This window comes from Protopterus annectens, chromosome 1.part0, assembly GCF_019279795.1.
Source record: "Protopterus annectens isolate FY-2018-M chromosome 1.part0, PAN1.0, whole genome shotgun sequence".
NCBI classification, from domain to species: Eukaryota; Metazoa; Chordata; order Ceratodontiformes; family Protopteridae; genus Protopterus; species Protopterus annectens.
In genome coordinates this window covers 397198153-397221510 of record NC_056725.1, presented here as the reverse complement: position 1 = coordinate 397221510, position 23358 = coordinate 397198153, and positions in this window count along the sequence as shown.

The window sequence follows — 23358 nt, the reverse complement described above, 5'->3', positions numbered from 1 at the left end:
AGATAAGCCAGGTCTAGGAAAGTGCAAATGAAAGCAGACAACTGGATGCATGCCAGCAAATGGTAGGTGTAACATGCACAAATGTAAATGGAAGGGCAGGAGGTAATTCACGGCATCCAAATGTAATGCAACACCAAAGGCAGCACAATAGTGGTTCCGTTAATAAAACACAGAAGATACCCTGTAGCCACGATTGTACATACATACCCTATGACATCATCAGTGTTCACAGCAAAACAGTATACAGTGTGAAAGCACCCAACACACACCAGTGTATTTCCAAACACTGCACCATAGGTGTAAACAGATGGGGAACTTTTAAAATGTACATGTTGGGAGCTGCCGTAGCTGTGATTCATCAGCATGTGTTACAGACCGACGGTGTTGTGGAGGATGATGCCGACAACCACCGTAGGCCTAGAAGGAGGAGAAGAGTGTTCAGACCAAGGGTAACCTACCACGGGCTACATGATCTGGAGATAGTAGAACGTTACAGGGTGGACAGGGACATCTTATAGCAAATAGTAGAGCTGTGCCGGCCACGCCTGAGAACCAGAAACAACAGAGGGGAACCCATCACAGTGGACATGAAGGTATGTGTAAGCTTGCGAATACTAGCCACCAGTACCTTTCAAAGGCCAACTGGAGATATAATGGGGATCTCACAGGCATCGGCATCCAGGTTACTACACCAGTTCCTGAATGCCATGTTACCACATGCCAATGAGCATATATACTTCCCCCGAACTCAGGAGGAGTTTGCCAGCAATATGCGTCACTTCCACCGTGTGGCAAACTACCCGGAGGTACTGGGTGCAATAGACTGCACGCACATACAAATCAAGTCACCACCCAGTGAGTATGGTAGGCGCTACATAAACTGCAAGGGATTCCACTCTATCAACTGCCAGGTCGTGTGCAATGCCCAGGGCATTATCATGGATGTGTGTGCTGGCAGCCCTGGAAGCTACCACGACTCCCATATCTGGCATGCCTCACAGCTGTATCAGGTATTTGTCAGGGGGTGGGCATCCCACAAGGCCACCTTGTGGGGGATGCTGGCTATGCACTAGAGCCATGGATGATGACCCCCATCAGAAATGCACACACACCAATGCAAGAATGCCATAATGAGGCACATGCATAAACCAGAATCATCATAGAGCATGTGTTCGGGATGCTGAAATCACAGTTCCGGTGCTTGGACACATCTGGTGGAGCCTTGCAATACTTTCCAGGCGTGTGTGCCCACATCTTCATAGTATTTGCCATGCTACATAATATGATCCTGTGGAAACAGCTGCAGCAGGGTCAAAATGGGGGAGGGCCTCACAGCCCACCGCAATTGCCAAGGCCAACACAGGCACAGAGGGATCCAGACCACGGACACACTGTGCCAGCCCCAGTAGGCAGACGGAGGCGTGCCCAATATGCCTACACCTTGGCAAAGAGGGAACATATAGCACATACCTTGACAGTGTAGGCTCCCACAGACTGACACCCCTCCCCACCTGCACACACAGTAACACGCATGGCACACAAACACGACTACCTGTAAATTGTGATGTATAGGTGGCCCACTGTGGAATCTTACATAGGCAGCCCTCAAACATTGTACACGCAACAGCCATTGGAACACGGAAATGTCAACACCTGAACAGTAGATGTGCCTATCAGCATCTGTCAGTGCTGTGTGTATAGGTTCTCAGGTACATCGGTAGGTACACGCCCGATTGTCAGAGGCAAAACACCAAACAGGGCAAACATTGACTCCCATTGCCACAACATCGAGTAAGCAACTGTCGCTTACTGAAGCAGAGGCAATCGCGGGAGCACATGTGTGTAACACTGTCCTACACACACTCATCATGGATTCCCCACTGCGTTACTGAGGGGTTCCACAAAATGTAATCATGGATGTTGTGTCAAGGCAGGGAATGTACCCATGACAGGCATTCGTCACCCCAGCATGCTGCATCCACAGTTGTATGAAGGTGTAGCACATTATCGGGTGTAGCTAATTGTGATATACATACCCAATGCCGAAGTACAGCCAGTAAACATCACATGGACATACCATTAACTGGACTCATCAATTTGTAAACTAATGGAGTTATCCATGTGAGTGTAGTGTGGAGTAACTGCTGTAGTGTACTGCACATACAAAATGACATAATACATGTATAACCCCAGATGTCCAAGTGGTACATGCAGTGACTGTCGTGCATGTTCCCGGTCCCACATCCCGCAAGGGATGTAACGTAATCCCGACAGCACGGGTAATGCATTCCGGATGCAGGTCATCAGAATATGTGTAGCACACGTTAGCGGGAATAAGCATTGCCCACAGCTGGTAAGCGATGTTTAAATATGACTATACGGATATGCGCAAAACAGGGCTAAGCGCCACTGACGACTGTGCAGATCACGGTCATTGATTTACAGAACAGGTGAAACCAGCATTAGTCACCCCTGAACAAATAGTGCCTGCTCTGAAGGGTAAAACAACCACTGCCGGGTGTGGAACAGGCATTCATGTATACAATCACCCAACACTATTGCTAGGCAAGATGTACGTACGGTAGGGTTGTCACAGTTCAATTGACCAATTTGGGACATACGCCAGATGTCTGCAGGACGACACATACACCCGGCCAGTATGAAAACCAGAATGTCAGTGTTTTGCGTAGATAAAAAGCTTATTCTAGTAATGGTTGCAGGTACGTGTTCCGTGTCCTGTAACATGTAGGTGGGTCAGATACAGAATAAGTGTTTTATGCAAATATGACATAAACTATAGGGAATATGTTTGTCCCAAAGTCACAGGACATTTGCTATGTTCACAAATATTTTGCAGGGCACAACTGCACAAAGAGTGACTGTCCCTCGCAAAGTGGGATGGGAGGTAATATTAACCTATGGCAGGTGTGTAATGTGACAGGTACAGACACAAACGTGCGGAGTCCAGGAAACACAGTATACACTGACAAACACACAATGAAAGGTGTAGCGTGCCTGTCACCACCCCTGTTCAAGATTGTATATATATATATATATATATATATATATATATATATATATACACACATATATAATACAGATAGAAAGGGCGATAGTGTGATATATGTCGACATATAAGGGGTCACTGACATCTGCAAATATACAGATAGGTCGACGACATTCAAAACACCTTTGAGGTACAAATAAATAGGATACCGCCAACTATGGAACATGTCACACACCAACACATGTAACCAGGAGGCTGAAAGACAGAAAGAACACAGTACTGGAACAGTAGAACCGCGAGCAATATGACGATAGTAAGGACATGTAGTCACCACTGCCGGTGGTGCAGTCCACATAGGCACCGTGCACAACTGTGGTTGTGAGTGATGTAGCCTATGTATGTGTGTGTTGAGGGTGCCATGTGTGTTCCCGTGTGACTGTAAAGTGTGTGTGTGCGTGTCCACATTGTGTGCCTGTAGGTGGCAACTCGGAGGTAGATGATTACTGTAGGTGTGGGTATAGCTAGCCGTAGGCATGCGATAAACACCTGTCCCACATTGGGAGGGACAGCCCCCCCTGGGCAGGTGTGTCCTGACATGAAACATTACAAAGGGCAACTGTCCAAGAGTTTAGGACATTAGTATGTTCCAAATATTATGCAATAGTTGCAGGAAATACTCATGCCTGTATGTAAGAAACGGAAATGTTACATGCAAACTGATAAGTAGTTAAGGTCCAAGAACAATTGGTATGTAATGAGGATAAAAGTATGTGCTATCCTGTGTACTGACCGTGGCCATATGTCAGCCTGTAAACACCACTGTGTGACCCGCAAGTGTCCAACTATGGCCATATGAAAAGGTGGCAAGCCATGTCACAGAGGGTCTGACACCAACACCACTGCAATGATGGCAAATATCTGGGACAGACATACACGGGATAGCGGTCATTTACAAATATCCCTGCACATATCGCCGTACATCCGGAGGTATGGAAGCATCAACCTCACCTGCATACCATATAGAAACCAATTAACAACAGCCCAAAGTAAATTCCCGTAACAGAAGTCTATTAAGTGATAGCACTGTAATTAGGGAAGGGGCCCACACACATATATATGGACTACGTAGAAATGCAAGCCCCACAAAACCGTATATGCTACATACACCTGCCTACATCTCCCACACTGGAAACAATAGAAATACAGACCATCACCACAGCCCAAACATCTAGTTAGTCAATTACATCTGCTGAACCGTTAACATATCTTGTGAGAGACACATTTAAAGGCGCCATGCAACATTGTATCCATCATATAACGGAACAAACGGCAATGTTACAGGTGTTTGCAATAGTACATTATCAGACGGCTGGGATGACAGGTACAGTCACAGGTAGAACCACATACTCAAGCCATCACACACAATCCATGGGGGACATGACTCCAAAATAGACTTGGCTCTACACATAGCAGTTGCAATTACACACAACAAAACACAATACAGGCCGTCTCCCCGAAGGCAGGGCAAATGGCCAACGCCCAAGTGGAGAATTCAGTTATACCCCACTGTTGCCGTGTAATTGGCGAATGGAGTAGCTGCACAGCTGAAGTGCACGTAATTAGTGCCACCAATTGGCGGCAGTAAACCACATGTTGCAGGTATAGACGTATATAAGGATGACTTGCCAGATATGCAAACTGTATGCTCATACCGTAAAACAGTTTAAAGAGTGATACAGAAGAGTGAGATAGAGACAAAATACCGGAACGATATCAAGGTATGTAGAACACTAACTGTATGTATAGTATGTTCTGTATTAAGTTATGTCAGTGTATGCATAGCCTGGTTTGCAGTAATTAAAAGTGTCCGCCATGCATAAAGTGGGGAATGGTATTTATGTAGTGATGTCTTGCTGATCGTACTAATGCTTGTAGAAGTTGTGCGTCCAGCAGTGGGCCACAAGGTAAACAGCACAGACACCACAAGGGATGCAACATGATGGCTTTAAACAGAACAATGTCATACGACCCGCTGTCAGTGGCAGGGTATGTCCAATACGTACGTGCCATAGCAGGGGATAGTATATGTGGATATACTGTAACAGTACACATGTGTATGGGCATATAACATCAATGACATGTCTAAGGTGGTCCCTCTGTGCAAGTATGCTTTGAATTATGGGATACCATGTAAAACATGTGTAATGTATAGTACAGTAGACTGATATGTCAGATATGCTACACAGGAGAACAGGCATATGATGCATAACAAAGGTATCGTACAGTGATGTGAGTAGTATGTAATTAATTTATGTATAAACAGTTATGATGAAATAAATAATGTAATCCACTCTGTGCATTTGCAAAGGACAACCAAGTAACTCCTGAAGGCTTGAAAATCCAGAAATCACTGCTCGAACAAGGAGGATAGTTCACAGAACACTTTATTCACAAAAACGAATCCAATACTGGCAGGAACACATACAATCCAAAAGTAAGTTAAGCGCTTTCATCCGCATGTAAGGCAGATTTCATCAGAACCTGATGAAATCTGCCTTACATGCGGATGAAAGCGCTTAACCTACTTTTGGATTGTATGTGTTCCTGCCAGTATTGGATTTGTTTTTGTGAATAAAGTGTTCTGTGAACTATCCTCCTTGTTCGTGCAGTGATTTCTGGATTTTCAAGCCTTCAGGAGTTACTTGGTTGCTGTTTTCGTTTTTCATTTGCAAAGGACGCAAACATTACTCCCATACTAGAATAGCAGAAGAGATGTGACAGACAAACATGAACATGATTGGCATGTACAATAACAGGATACATATGGCCTGTAGTCATGGGACATTGTAATAGCGTGACAGCTAATCTAACTGGAAGGGCTATTCCAGTAACAATGCACAAAGGACATGTAATAGCTCCACAGCTTCATAGTGGGGTACCATGCAGTCTGGCAAGTCTATGTGTAACAACAACTACAGTGTGCACACCAGTGGCACCCCTCTAGGGTAGTGTCCTGTGAACAGAAGAGCCATGTGTAACCTGCATCTCTGCACAGTACAGCCACTGCAGTGATCGTACATGTGTCCACCATCCACCAAGCGAGGTATCACATGAACACTGCTACTGACTGTCCATGCGTGATGTACATAGGAATCTTGTCCCAAAGCATGGTGAGTGTCTGGTCTGGGAATGCAACCCCCAAGCACATGCCACACACTGTCACGTGTGTGCACATATCCATGAGCATCATGCTCATAGTGGCTACTGTTTATGTCATGTATGCGGAGTATATCCATTAACATATTTGCAGACATTGGCCCTGTCTTTGCAGCAAAGGTCACCCCTGAGTATGTAGTCCACAAATGTGTACAGACATGGTGTCTGTACATAAGCCGCAAACTTTAACTGTCGTAGCTCAATAAATGTCATGGCGTTTTAATGTTGAGTTATGTAAAGCTGTTGTGTAAGGTGGATGTGTGTATAAGCCCGGTGTTCAGAGGTACAATGGGTGCCTATGTACCAGCTACCCACCCAGTACAGACATGTGTGGACACATAGAAGGATATCCATGCCACAGTGGCAATGTGGTAATCACAGGAGTGTGTGCGACATACATGTGTCTTACAAACACGTACAATGCGACATGTATGTAGGGGACTAACACCTATGTGATAACCAGTGGGTGGATGGTGTACTGCAAAGGTGATGTTCATACCAAGTGTCATGCAGGTTGAGGCCATGATGTTCAAATCGGTATCCGTCACAGTGACACCCGTATGGATGGGGTCTGTATCAGCTGGTGGAGCAACAATGGTGCTGGGTATGCAGTGGTCTGTAAAGCTAGGCAGGGAAGTCCCCTCAGTGGTAGCCTGTACCTCAGGGAAGGATATACCAAACTTGAGGGCCCCATGACTGAGGACTGTGGTATGCCAAGTGTAACTGGAATGCAGTATGTGATATGGTATGCCACCCTCAGTGTGTGTGTCCCATCCATTAGCCACTTTGCATAACATCCTGAGACATATGTTGTGATGTGCAGGTGGATGTGTATGTTGTCAATACCAGAATGGAGAATGGTGCTGAAAGGCAGCGAGAGGACAATGTAGGCTGTGTGGTCCCCCGTGTCGTCATCAACTACTCTGGCGACTGTATGAAAGGTGTTCAATAGGTGTAGGAGGCATGCTGTGGCCCCAACAAGACCAACCCAGCTGGCATCAAAGGACCGGAGCACAACAAAGACTCAGCAAATGATGTCCATGATGATGTGCCCTATAGCCGTGCATAACAGTCCAGTGAGGTGTGTAGGGCATTAGTCCCAGTCGTGCATTGTGGCACCACCTGTGTGGAGTGTAACTGTTGCTGTGTGCCAGTCAGGGGCCACAATGTCTGGTACAAGGCTATTACTGAATATGGTGTCCCAGTGGGGAGACATGCCATTCAGAGGTCTGTGGACATCACAGCCTGGGACTTTGTAGGGTGACAAGGGGCCACTGTCCTAGGACATATAGAGTGCAGGTCAGTACTGTGTAGGTGTGACCGCAGGTACACCGCAATGTTCCTGCAAGGAATGTGGCCCCGTAGGGAGTGAGAGGGTGTAATGTTAGCATTGAAGCCATCAGACAGCATGTTGCCAACATCACCTGTTACTGTCATGTTCCAGAGTGACAGTTGTATGTGTGAGCAGATGTGGGTATTGCATACAACTACTGACATACCACCATAATGCCTTGTGTTACATCTCGGAATGTGTTGCAGTAATGTGTATGTAGCTAGTTATGGAGTATGTGATGAGGGATCCCGTGGCCCTAACAAGGCAGCCCAGTGAGTTACCCCAACCATGGGAATGTACACCACTGTGCAACAGCCCCCACCTGTTGTTGTAAAGTATGTCTGTGGAACCGCACCCCCAGAGTGTCGTCTGTTATCTGGTGTGTACCATCATGGCTCTGTGTGGAATAGCATGAAACATATTGTCGTGTATGTGCTAATGAAGTGCACTGGGGTATGTCTCAGCATTTGCATGTGCATTGTCCACCTGCATGTGTGCCACAACGTCAACTACCGCTGTCGTATGACATCTGTAGTAGGTGTTGTAGTACTCATCTACTGTGTATGCCGTGAAGTGTGTGGTGCCGGTATGTGGCTAACAAGGGTGAGTAGCATATGTTCGGATTCCACCGATGAGGAGATAACCCCAGGTGTGGAACAGCAGTCACATGTTGGTAGTGTCCATGTCAAGGATACTGTTGGTCTTGGAGGTGGTGTATGGGTCAAACCAGCCGAGCGGAGGTTATGACTCACGGACAGCGTACGCTTAATATGTCGGTACATGTGCAGCTATCACAGTTAAGTGTGGGTTACTGTCAGTCTCACATCAGTAGCAGGATTAGTTCCGGACACAGTTATATGCACATGGAGCACCTGTGATGCATTGTGCTAAGTAACCAGCCGGGATGTGTGTACAACATAGTGGAATATGGATACACCTCAGACGTGGGTGTGCCAGTCCAGGTATGTGACTGAGAGGTACGTTCTGTCTATAACCAGTCATTGCAGGTGTGCTCTGCAGAGCCAAGAGGCAGGTCCCAGTCATTGCAGAGATATTGAAGTGGTGCAGTATCAGGTGTGCCTTGCCTGCGTGCATCACAGAGGATGATGTCAAGCATTGTGTCACATGACCACATGCTTCGCTAGCCAGTTCCCATTCTGGTGGTGACTGTTATTGGACACTGTGCAAGACAGGCAGTATAAAAGCAGCAAGAGTCCAACATGTGATCCGTACTCCCAGGGCTGACAGGTGCAGGTCAACTGTGCCACAGCATCATGTTGTTTGACCAGGTCTGTCAAAGTGGATGTATACTAGATGCCTGTGGAATTACAGCAGATGCATGGACAACTGTTGGGAGTGACACAGTTGCTCGTAGTACAGTGGTAACAGGTCCGGATGACCGCAAAATGCTCCCCAGGGCTTGGACCACACCATCAGGGCTACAACTCTGGTGGGCTATTGCATGTCCCTGCACATGTAGTCTTTGCCCTGAGATACAACTTCAGTCACACAAACATGGAAGATGAGTCACATCGTACCTGCTGAGTTGTGATGTGTGTGCATAGGTTATGTTGCAGAACCAGTTACTTGACAGCAGGATGTAAGTGACTATCACCTTGTGTAGCCTGCTGAATGGAACAGCAGTGTGACCGCCGACAGTCACCTATGACAGGTGTGTTGTGTATGTTATGACACCCTATTGGCTGTATGTGATAGGCACACGTGTCTGTGGGCTATAGGTTGGTGTGGTTGTATTTGGCAATGTGGGCTGCCATTGGTGCCCACACAGAGTATGGAGGGGTACTGTACAAGGTGTCTCCGTATGTGTGGCCTGTGGTGGGGATCATGTGGGACTATGTGATGTGTGGGGTGCATTGCCAATGTGGCACATTCCCACATGACTGTCAGGTGCAGTCAGGGTTGGTGACAGTATAACCCCCAGCAGGGCTGCATATGTGTATCCCCCACAGGCTGTACTGTTGTATGTTGGGAGGTGTGCATTGACTGTGTACATGAGAATAGCTCTATTGCCACATGTACAACATAGTCATCATAGTGACAGGCAATAGCACTGGTACGTGCCAGTTGGACATGCCTGTATATAAGTGGTACATGCCAGGTGGACACACCGTATAAACCACCATGTCTCACCAGGTATGTGAGTGATGTGTGTATGACAGCTGTTGTACTGTAAGCAAGTTGGAAATGTATGGACAGACAGTGTACCTGTGAGGACTGGTGTGAAATGGGTGCTAAACTAAGCAGTAGCTCATAACGTGCCAAGAAGCTCTGAACAAGTGCCGAGCATGCCCATACATTACAAATAGGGTGTTGGATAATATCAACCCACAAGTGTTGACGACAGTCATGGTTGGTGGCACCGCATCAGAACACTGCCGGGTATGGTCTGCAAGTCCATGAACCATTATCAATGTAGATGTTAGCAGTGCAGGTGTACAAGACAGTATGGATGTTTGGCTACAAATGCCTTTGTATGTCACAGGAGTGTTCTACTAGTGGCCTGTTGACAGACTCACAACTACTAAAGGTGCTACAGTGACATGTGCATATCACACGGTGTCAGCTGCAGTAAACCAGGGTTATTGTGTTGTACCCCATCCGCATTGTAGCCCATACCACACAGACAAATGTCAGCCATCTGTGTATGTGAGGATGTGAATGGCCATGACCTATGGGCAATAGTTGTCACAGTGTTGCGAACAACATACAGAATGGGCTGTGTGTGTGAGGTGTGTGACATATGTGCACATTCTGGTGGATGATATCAGCAATGACACCACTAGGGTAATACCCCTGTACTCATTAAGAAACACCTAGGCTGTGGTCAACATTATGGACACTGTGTTAGGGATGGTGTAGTGCAGTACGCCTCCCTGAGCTGGAGACGTCTCCCTGGCCCTTTAGGTAGTCATCCAAGGTACCCATTGCATGACAGGGTGGTATCCATGAGCACGGAGATCATTGGACAGGCATACACAGCACCCGTGTGACCAATATTGGAACACATATCACCCTCCAGGAGTAGGGCCCATGTTTGGATGGCCGATGCCAGCCTCCACAATACTCATCTCCAGTATGCAGCATGCTATCCACCTTGCATACAGACATATGCCACACTATGCTGTTAGATATGCTACATGTCCATAGCCTGATCTGAAAGACATATGTCATGGACAACCACCATCCTACGACTAGGATGGCCACATGCTGGACAGATCCCTGTGCCATACCTGTGACATACTCCCTCCATACCATGCAGCCCTGTCCACATAGCTGCACATATCATCCCTGTCATACATGGTGTGATGGCCATATGGTAGATGTAGTATCAACTATCTGGATCAGTAATGTGTCACTGATGCCCCTCGCGGTGGCGTAATGGGTGTCAAATACAGCTAGGAAACCCAGCCCATACATGCTATAGCTGATAACCTTACCTGCGAATGATGTCCGACTAGCAATTGTCCCATGTCTATCACATGTGCAACACAGGCAATCCGTAGCAGGATGTTGAACAGTTGTACAGTGCAGTGTGGATGTCTATGGCAAAATAGATGCATGTACAGGTTTCCATGCGTACTTGGTGCATTGTCACTGCCCAAGTCCAGTAAGACTGTGTCTGTGTTGATATGTGACATATACACAGCATCAAGGTCAACAGGATTACCGTGGATACATCAGGCATGTGTAGATAGGTAGGAACACCAGTGCAGGCAAACAGACATGCCCACATGAAGACAGACGTCACATGCAGTAGGAACACTAATGAGGTGACACACATATATGGGGATGATATCCAATGCATACCGGGTGCTACATGTGTGTGACACATACATGCCAGTCATGTTAGTGTCATGTTGATTTGCAAAGATAACTGTGCAGATGTACTAGAAATGATTGTGCAGCAGTATCACTGTACATGTCTGTAAATGTGACCTGTCACCTTCATCATGTCTTACAGATAATGCCTCGTACATGCCTACCAGCATACAGCTGACAGGAGGATGATGTCATAATCCCATACCTCCATGAGAACTATGAGGTGTTATTTAGCCATGTGCTACAGCACGCACAGTAGCAGGACAACCTGTGGCAGGATCTTTGCAGGAGGGTCAACGAAGTGGGCGGCCACAACCGCACCTACCAGCAGGTGCGCAGACACTGCACGGACTTGATACGTCATGCAAAACAGCGTGCCACTGCAATCACCAGGGAACAAGGTGGAACAGGTGGTGGGCCACCAACCCAGCCTCCACTCACACACACAGGGGAGCTACTGGCCAGTCTGGGAACACCCTCAGAACAGCTCCCACAAACACTAGTTGCCATCGTGGAGGTGGGTGTCTCCCAACCAATGAGCCTGGAGTTGCCTGGAAAGTCAGTACTGAACATATGGCCAGTATATCCCACGTACATGCATGTGTCAGTGTACATCATGTAATGTAACAACATATGCAAGGTATGTGGACACACATGCTTTATGCTACCCTGTGTATGCACCATACCTCTGAACTGTACAGGTATTTGCAGGATGTCCAAATGTCTGCCTCATATTGTCGGTGTGTTCCCCTTAATATATGTCCCTTTCTGGCAAATAGCTGAGGAATGGAGTCATCAAATGATGACATACATTTGTGTTTATGACTGCACATTCCGTGTAAAACCCATGTGCATGCAAACCTATTAGTCTAGCAAATTTCTAAGTTTGTAAGAGCAACATGTCACAGTTGTCCCTATATGTCCCCATCATAGTAGGCTTTGTCCACATTTATTGTTCTAAGAGGTTGAGAGGTATGGTATGCACACATGTGCTTACTATATGCTATTGTACAGGCGAATGTGTTAACTTGCACTGTGAATCCTGTGGCTGTCGTACAGTCATGGATAATGTTCATACTGCTGTGTCACCCTATACAGGTACCTCTGGCGTGCCGCACAGACAAGAGTCCATTGCAGGTGAGACTGTCATCGGTATCAGGTATGTCAAAGCATAGATCTATTCGCCATGTGGCCAGTTAATACATGGATATACAGGTTGCATCACCCATCATCCACACAGGCCACTCATGTGCAATATATACAAATGAAATAACACACAGACATGAAACTACAGTATTTGTCATTGCTACATGTGTGTCCAGCTGTGCATACAATGGTGGAGGTGTTCTACAATGGAGGCATATGTACTATACAGTGGAACAAAACGTGTGGTACACAAACCAGTACCGCACAGTGAGCAGTGATATGGGAAGACCACAGGCATCACCATTGTGTTATATGCCCCTGCAATGGGTTCACACATTGTGATGTTCCATCCGACATGTCTGAGACACGTAGCATTTTGGTTGCAATATTGTCACAATTTCCCATAACCCATACCCCACATACCACACATACACCTGTTGTCTGCATAGCCCTGTGGATGGTGACATATCCAACATCTATGGGTGTATGTCATATGGGACAACACAGACATGTGTGATAGACGGCCATCACATACATGACCAACACATGTGCACACATGGCCATGGGGGATGGCCAGAGACACGTAGCCACACAGAAGATGGGATGTGGATACACCCTGTCCCACTTTGTCCACACATGGTCCAATTACAGCCATACTAGACCAATTTTACAGGTGATGTGGTATGCTCCACATCCTAAATGCCTGTGCACAGCTAGTGGAGGTGTCAGTGATGTGTACCTCATAAGATGTGTTGAACATGACGTCTGTGTCATAGCATGATGGTAGTCACCTTTACAGATTCCACTGACAGTGACACCAGGCCACAGATACTGTACTTTTCCCCTGCTGCCGTAGGACATCATTGTTAGCTGGGCACCTTGTGTGCGTGGTACATCAATGTCATGTGTGAAATGGTGACGTGACAGGTCTGCTATGTGTGGACATGGTTGCCAGGCAGCTAACACTCTGTAGTCATCATCCAGGGGTGTCATCTGTATGTCCTCCAGTGACCTGTCACATGACACAGCATGGTTTGGTGTGTATACACCTCAGCATCGTAGGTCACAATCCACAGGTATGTCATGGGTATGCATGCAGTTCTGGATATGCAATGCGTACATAACATGCACTGTTTAGCAATATAGACACCTCATGATGTCATGCAACGGCACAGTGTCTACATCACACTGTACAGCAATGTAGATGGCTCACAGTCCCCTACCATGCCCATGCACATTTGCTCAACATGCATTCTATCTGTAGGGCATATGGACAACACCGCAATGTGATACCCAGTACGACGCTGTACATGTGTCAGGACACCATTGTGTCAGGCATGCATGCATGTCAATGCACATGTCAGCAGATTACATGTCAAGGTCATGTCAGCCATGTGTACTGTTATCCTGTTCTGGTCCACATGGTGTATCACAGGGATACATGCATACTACCATGATCGTATGAATTGCATGGATAATGATATGACACCTGCCTGCTGTAGTGTGCATTCCAGGGGGTATGCTTACAAACACTATTGATGTCTGAGCTGCATGCTGTCAGCTGTATCACAAGCATGCTGCATGCCATCTGTCATATCACATGCATGGTGTGCCAGTGTGTACGTGTCAGTGTGTGTATGTCAGTGTGTGCGTGTGTGTGTGTGTGTGTGTGTGTGTGTGTGTGTGTGTGTGTGTGTGTGTGTGTGTGTGTGTGTGTGTGTGTGTGTGTGTGTGCGTGTGTGTGTGTGTGTGTGTGTTTGTGTGTGTGTGTGTGTGTGTGTGTGTGTGTGTGTGTGTGTGTGTGTGTGTGTGTGTGTGTGTGTGTGTGTCAGTGTGTGTGTGTGTCAGCGTGTGTGTGTCTATTGTAATTTAGAGTATTTCTTTGCATTCACTGGTAATGTAGGTGCGTTACCCTTCTGCGGTCCATCTGATAGTGTCCCCACAGATGCTAGCAGTGATGAACATATGCACGAGGTACAGGCAGGGATGTCAGGGACTGAATCTGTGCCAATGGTTGCCATCCCAGCTATGTCCCCCTCTTCCCCACAGACAGTTCAGCTGCCAACACATACCGCATCTACAGTGGCCATAGAGGAAGGACAGTCAGCGTCTATTAGCGTTGAACAGGAATGTGTGGTGGCTATAGAAGGTGTGTCTCCACACCATGGTGGCAGTATACTGACTGCAGATGTGCCACACAGGCATGTGGCTGGTGCTGCTCATAGGAGGACCACTGGCAGACATGCACCTGCAGGACATAGAGCAGCAGCTGGAATCACCAGACACATGTTCCAGACTGTAATGTTGGCACAGGCATGTGCCGAACGGCAGAACAGAGAAGGGTAGAGGCTGCAGAGGGCTGCTATCAGTACCCTAAACAACAACATCCAGGCATTGGCAGGTGCTCAACAGCAGCTTGCTGATGTTCTGGACAGGCAATTGGATGACATGGTGAGAATCCTCGACCGTGGCATGGCAATCTGCGAGCGTGAGCTGTCTGTGCTGAAACATCTGGTAGGGGTGAGGCGTAGGCCACATGGACGTAGGCCAGCTACACCACCTAGTGCAGGTCAACGTGAGTGTGCCACCTCACATGGCCGCTGCCATAGTGCCGGTATCATTAGCAGTGCAGCTGGTGCTGCGCTGTCCACAGCAGGTCATAGCAGGCCATGTGGACATGGCCCTGGACATTCCCAGCGGGGACACGGTTCCAGTAGCCATGTGTCATTGGACAGTAGCCATTCTGTACCTCTGCCTGGTAGTTGCCCATGCAACCCCTGGCAGGCACAGGAGATGTGGCCATGTCCGGTCACAGTGAGATGTACAACCTGGTCTGTACAATCTGGAGATGTCCATAACACCCTTGTGTAGGCCTCACAAATGACAGAACTTTGTGCACACATACACACACACAGCAAACACAACTGTAGGGCTCCACAACACCCACATGCATACGGAACAGACATGTCCATTCAAATCACTTACCCACACACATGATGTCATCCATTGGTGCAGCCTATGCCCCTGGCAAACAGTATCACCCTGTGCATATGATGAAGCCTGTGCCGCATCCCTGTCACCCACACCATCGGTGCAAGGATATGCTCAAATGGTCTGATGCACAGGGTGAACAGAATAGTGAGAGGTGGATCTAACATTACTTGTGTATGCATATTGAGGGATGTGCATGTTGCATTGGTTGTGTGTGAATACTGAGTGCAGGGATATGCTCAAATGGTCTGTGCGCAGGGTGAACAGAATAGTGAGAGGTGTATCTAACATTACTTGTGTATGCATAATGAGGGTTGTGTATGTTGCATTGGTTGTGTGTGAATACTGAGAGATGTGTATGTGACACCAGTGGTGTACTGTCGACTTGCACCAGTCATACCATGTAGTCCAGGTGCAGCACGTATGTGCATGTGTCAGTGTACATCATGTAATGTAACAACATCCATGTGCCATTTCACTGATGTGTGTAGTATTGGCAGCATGTGTGTCTGAGTGTGCAGTACATGTGTGATGTGTGTAGTACACATGTATACATGCTTACAAACGCATACACTGGCATACACGACATTACACCGGCTTCACCATTCGTACACTAGCTTAATCATTCTTCCACACGTGCACGTGGGCTAACATGCGTGCACACATGCTTACTCAGGCTTACTGGCACACACGAGCACAGACACACTGTGGGCAGGTTTGCAGGTCACATCGGTGGTATCCATGGCGTACACCGTCAGTCTCCTGAATTTTCCCTAGGATAGCTCATAACACGCCTCTTTCACTGAGTACTGACAGCAAACATGTGACACTGCTCCAGTGAGATTACAGTGTTTTATACATGCACACTCATGTTGTCACCTATCTTCTACTCTAATAGTTCCCTTATACTATACTACACTGTAGATGCTTGGCCCATATGGCATGACATGTTGTGATTCACTATCCTCAGCCTCACTTGCATCAGATTGCCTACAAATGCTTCATTACATCTCTGACAGAGCACTTCCACACATAATAACCAGTACGCAGTAGCCATGTTGTCTCCAGCTTGCCATTCATCTGCATGGCATACTAACATCTAACTAAACCTACATTTTGTATGTATATTATACATATTTGACTTGTTTTGAAGCGCAGCGCGTTCTCGTGGCACTGCGCTATGCTTCCACACTGGAGATCAGGGGAGGACACCTACTGTTTTATTGATATCCAATGGACAATGATGCCACTGGCCTTGGATTTGGACATTGGCATGCTTCTTCGACTGTATTTATACTGTATTTGCAGCTGTCATTGCTCCGTTTAGCAACATGCAGAACGTTAGTTGCCTAACATCTGGGTACATTTCTGCACATAACTCTGCTCTTGCACGGACAGCTTACTGTTTCATGCATCACATATTTACATAATTTGCATAGCTTTCACATACAAATGGGGTATGTTGCAAATCCCAACATTGTCCGTGCAATGTTCGTGTTACGGGCGGTCTTGCACACCCCTACGGGTGTTTGCTGAATAGCCTGGCAGTCATCTTTCCTTGCTGTACTCTCACTCAACTCATACACGCCGGAGTCTTCGTGTATCATGGCCTAGGGTTTGCTGTGTGCTATGTCTATTTGTGGTGTATGCATGGCTGTGGGTATGTCCCACTGTCATCTTTGGTAAAGGTGACAGCCCTGTAGGTACTTCATGTAGAGTGCTGTATCATTTGACATGTCAGCACATACCTGCAGCCAGTACTGAACTTCCTACTGCAGCGCTTTTCATACCTTCTGAGTTATCTTGCAGTCGATAATGCTGTTTCCTCAGACATGTATCTGTTTCTGATCATGCCCCTCAACCTCCTAGAGTAAAACATCTGTACAAAGCCTAACATGATGGAGGGCCAAATAGGGGCAGATTTTAAATATTGCTCTTACAAACATAGATAGTTGACAGTATAATAGGTTTTGCATTAGTATGACTTTTCTGAAGGATTTGGGGTCTTAAACTCAAATGTTTGTCATTATTTAATGACTTCAGTTCTTAGGTATTTTCCAGACAGGTACAGATTGTAAGAGGAACACACCAAACATATGAGGCAAACATCTGCACATTCTGCGAGAATCTTTACAGTTGCGAGGTATGTTTCTGATAGAGGATATCAATTTTCTTACACCAATACACACAATATATGGTGCCATCACAGGCCAGATGCCATTACATTCCTATTGCAGGACACACCCACCCAGAGGGTTGTATTCCTCACACAGGCCAACAGGTGCTTATCCACACTAATTATTCTCTCATGTACATATGTGTAAGCCGGTATTTGCACTTTCCATCAGTGGCAGAGCTCAAGTACGAGTATGGGGGACTGGACACTGTATCGGTGACACTGCACGACACCCTGAGGGACACATGTCTTTTGAATCTATTAACCTTCCACATTGACTTTCACAGGGCATACGTTGTCATTCACATTTGTCAAAGTACATGCTTTTGACTTGTACATGTTTTGTCATTTGTCCTAACGTCTTTCTTCTCACCTGTCCACCTAGTATCACTAGTTCTGTACATTTATTTAGGACAGGTTACCTTCATACCTCTCACCTGTACACATTACGGGTAAACGCCCCGAGGTTTGACCTATGATTTTGTTACATTTGTCATAATAATGTGCCTTTCTGGTAGATTGCTGGCAAGGCATGATGGACTGTGAGGTCAGGTAATAATGACTGACATTTCTATTTCATGATTACTAACCCTCATAACATTCATATTCCTGACTACGCCATTATTCTATCAACATTCTGACTTTGTCTGGGGTATATTTAATATAGTCCCTATTTGTATTTCATGTACTATGCCTTAGTCCAGCTGTCTTATTCTGAAAGTTTGGCAGGTATGGTTACCATCTTGGTCGTACGCATGTCCATCCATGATAATCACCTACATGACACTGATATAGGTCCCTACGTCTACCTCCAATGGTTTACACAATATCCAGTAGATGAGTTGCACCTTTTTGGAGAATATAGGCGTGTGCTATACCCACATAGGTATATTGATCACTCCCATGGGGCGTACCTAATAGATCTGTGCCAACCAACACCTAGGCCCATTTCTGCATACCCATGATTCCCATACCTGACACCCCTCCACAGTACCCATTAGACATGTTTAATGTGAGTGATAAAGTGTGAAGACACTTCTAAGCACTCCCCACTCTCTGGATATCAGGTCGTACGTCATACATTCTATCGACCCATGTGTTATTACCCTTGCACCTGCTACTGTTGCATGTACAGCTATATCATAGTTGCAGCTGTGACGTCTTTTGAATCGATGATGGTTCGCACTTCGTACGGGATCATTTTTTGGGGTCCTGCAAAGGACACCTATATTCATGTTTAACGTGTAGAACTTGCAGGCCCTGTCACACTGGTACTTTCTGGGCAATGGTTTGGAAAGCAGCAGTGTATTCACCTTTCATGCATGTCTGTCTGTCTATCCATAATAGCTATACCGTGACCTATTTATGTACATGTGTTATATGTACAGGGACATATCTTTGTTCTGTATATATCTATTCATGTATCATGTGTGTATAGATATATATATGTACATATATACATATGTCTGTACATTCCTCATTTCATAATTTGCTTTGTGGATATATGTGTATACACATACACACATATATATATATATATATATATATATATATATATATATATATATATATATATCCATATCATACCTTTCAACTGTACAGATTTTCTCTGAATGTACAGCTGTTTGCCTCTTATCTTTGGTCGTTTTTTCATAATCTTGTGTCTATCTGGCAATTTAGTGGCATATCATTAAAGACTGATGTTGGTAAATAATGACAAGCATTTCAGGTTACGACTTCATACCCTTCAGAGAATCCATGCTAGTGACACACCTGTTATTCTATCCACTTTCTATGTTTGTTAGGGCAATATCTGGGAATTGTCCCTATTTGTACCAGTTGTTTTCATGGCTTTGTCCGGTTTCGTACTTTACAGGGTTAACAGGTATGAGCCATGTATATATAACGTGGAGAAAACAGCATTCATTTGCTATGCTGTGAGCGGATTACACACGCGCAGGCGCACTTGAATATCCTTATTGTGGGTTACATATGTTTAATAGATATTTGTGCTTACGTGGCCTTTCATAATTCTGACCGTAACAGTTACATATCTGTATTCCGGTTTGTGGACTGATGCGAAACACACATTCACCTTTACATATTTAAATGTGTGTACAGCACGAACGCATTCATTACATTTAAAGTTATATGTGCAGTGGTCATAGGTCAACCGGGACTGCATTCATGTTGGCCGGATGCGGGAACCACTTTTTTATTAGTGTTCTGCCTCATTGATATGCATACCCATAGTACTTAGCTACATCAACATATGCCTCACTGCTTCACCTACAACACAGGCATCCATTCACCTGCTGGGAAAAACGCGGTACTACATATTACACATTCCCTATTGCCTACTGCTGTGGTCCCCAACTGCATTGTTAATCACTCCAAGGATATGCAGAACACCAAGGCATATAGTCCTGGCACATACAGGTCTTTGATTGTCAGGGTGTTCATGTAGTGATCTGGGTTTAGGCTTGTCCGCCTGGTGAACGGAACTTCCCTGGCTGAGTTCAAATGTCAGACGAAGCATATGGACAGGGAGTTTCTCCCTATTATTAATTTTTATCTGTGTTTATAGACACAGGTGTTTGGGCACCTGTCAGCAGCTTATTCTGTTGGCAATACATATTATGGGTGGGGTTGTTACAGTACATACTCCACGGTGAGGGGTGTTTCCATTCACATTTGACTATTACCTGTATTCAGTCATACGGGGATTATTATTTTGGACATGAAGTGACTACAGGTATGCAGTTGTACATTACACAGATGTGAAGGGTTGTTACTGTAAATATGTATGGACCATACCTCTCAACCTCTTAGAGCACCAAATCTGTGCAAAACCTACACGATGGGGGGACAAATAGGGACACATTTTAACTATTGCTCTTACAAGCTTAGAACGTTGATAGAATACTAGGTTTTGCATTAGCATGACTTTTCTGAAGGATGTGGAGTCTTAAACTCAAGATATTTCTCATTATTTAGTGACGTCAATCCTCAGCTATTTACCAGACTGGTGCAGATTGTCGGAGGCACACAACAACAATATGAGGCAAACCTCTGGTCATTCTGCAAATATCTTGACAGTTGAGTGGTATGGTATGGACCTCTGTAATACGCTGTTGTGTTCTGGCACAGCAGTAGCTCATCATTAAAGACTGCAGTCGGAACGTGCTGACAGACAGTTGGGTTTCAGACTTCATACTCCAGACATTAATGCCAATGTACAAACTGTTATTCTATCATATTTCTATGTTTCTAAGAGCTATCTTTATAAATTGTCCCTGTTTTTGGACCTTTGTCTCATGGCTCTGTCCAAATATCTTGCTCACACAGGTTGACAGGTATGGTCGGTCACACCTGCACACAGTCAGTATCCCTCACACTTGATCAGGGTTAACCTGTTTACGTCAGTGTCTTCCTTACCCTCATGCCATTTGCCACTATGCGAATGTGTGCATTATATTCTCCCTCCTATTCGTGTCAGGACACGTGCATCATGGGAAGGTGTTTTATCCTGGGTAGTAGGTTATGCATGCCCACTTAGGGCTGGACAGTGTCATGGACCTCCACTGTACGTTTTGACTTATGTCCAGATATCTACAGGATTGGACATCATGTTGTCATATCCATTCTACTATTTACACAGGTTGGTTATCCCATGAGGGATATCCCAAAAACTGGACAAGACCAAAACAAGTCAGATACCGAAGATATTTGTGGCTTTATGAAAATGTGCAGGGGGGGTTTTACATGCAGGGGATACATGGTTTGCAATCCTGACACTGCCTAGGGTGACAATGCCTACTACATATGCATAGGGGTCACTGTGTGTAGCTGTGTCTGCAACGAACCAGTGGACCAAGTACGGCTGGATTTGGTAGATGTTCTGGTATGGAGGTGGGTTGTGTGGTGTGGAGAGTATGCTGGGTAGGCCATTATGCATCCAGGGGTGTTGCGTTTGTTATGGCCAGTTCCATCAGGAACCATCTGTGGGTATGTGATGGTGACATATCTATACATTTGTATTGCACATTTCCATATTCATATGTTTGTGGGATTGTGTTCTACACTATGGCCTGAATGCTTGTCTTGCAGCTGTTTCTACATGTGGTTGTGTTTCTTTCCACTTCACTCGCTGCCCCCTCATACACCTCCGGTTCACCTTTTCTGCATATGACACAGTATCGCCTTTGAGGATTTTACCATTAACCACCAACCCCTCACACGCAAATTCATCACACCCCATAGAGCACTACTTTGGTTGTTGGCCCATGACACAGCCAGAGTAACACACTGACTACCCTACATGTGTCAGGTACCTTTATGGTTGTGTGGACTACCCTTCCATGTTTGCTTTCCACATGCTATACCTCATGCACATAGGTAGACCCCCATACTTCACTTTCATTGCTTGGTTGGTATACCCGGGTACTACCCGTTTGACTGTGTCACATACACATTTGGATTATACCGCTGACTTCCAGATTTTGCCAGCCTGTTGTACTCATTGGTAGGATGGCACCTTTTCCTATGTCCAAGCTATTCCTTACACATGTCCGACTGTTGTGGACAATGCCTCCCCACAGTCGACGGTTGTGTTTCCACTTTTCAACTGGCCACCGTGTGACATTTGTGGTGAACACAGCATATTTTACAGGCCGACACATACCGACGGTCAGTTCTGCAGATAGAACTTACAATTCTTGCCTATATCTAAGCTTATTCTTGTAGCATTTCGGTGTCTTATTCTGTTTGTTATGACATTTATGTCATATACGTTCAGTGAAAAATGTTTAATGCAACTATTACATGACGTCTACGGAATAATTATGTCCTATAATCTCTGGACATTTGCCATTTTTACAAGTTTGTGTCAGGATACATCTGCCCACAGAGGGACTGTCACTCGCAAAGTGGGACAGGTAGTAATCTTAGTCGACGGTATGGCTCATACTGTTCCTTTCGGCCTACATGTGTCCTTATTGTTATAGCTGTTTATATGCTCCTTCTGTTTCGTTTACATGCGTATGCTATTTCCTATCACATTTGGTATGTGAAATACGGACATACCTTTTGTATGTGACTATTACATGCCTTGTGGGATATGATTCAGACATACGGTCACTGCATATATCTACATTTCTCCTCGTGTATTTTGTTATGGACACATCACAGTTATGTACCCACCCTCACATTATGGGTCAGCTGGTGACCCTCTCCATTGGGCTGGACGTACCTACTGGCAGCACGCTAACATATGATATGTTTCACTTCCACATGGTATAGCTACCAACACTACGTTGGACTAAGGGCACACGGTTTTCATGTCATTTGTTCAAGGGTAGAGACCCGTTATTCCCTACCGTGCATTTGTGTTTGCTTCTTCATTTTCTGTTCGCAGGAACTATCTTGCATGCTTTGCATACGTTTCAGTATCCACGGACACTGATAGGTGCGATTACTATTGCAGGCAGAATATAATATTCAGCAGTTTAGGTTGCTCATCGACAGCCAACATTGACACACCTCCATGCGCAACTTCGTTACACCCCATGCACTCGCGCACGTTTCCCATGCACGTGGCTGTGGCGGCTGTGCGCCTTCATTAATATGCATATGGCGCGACTACTATAT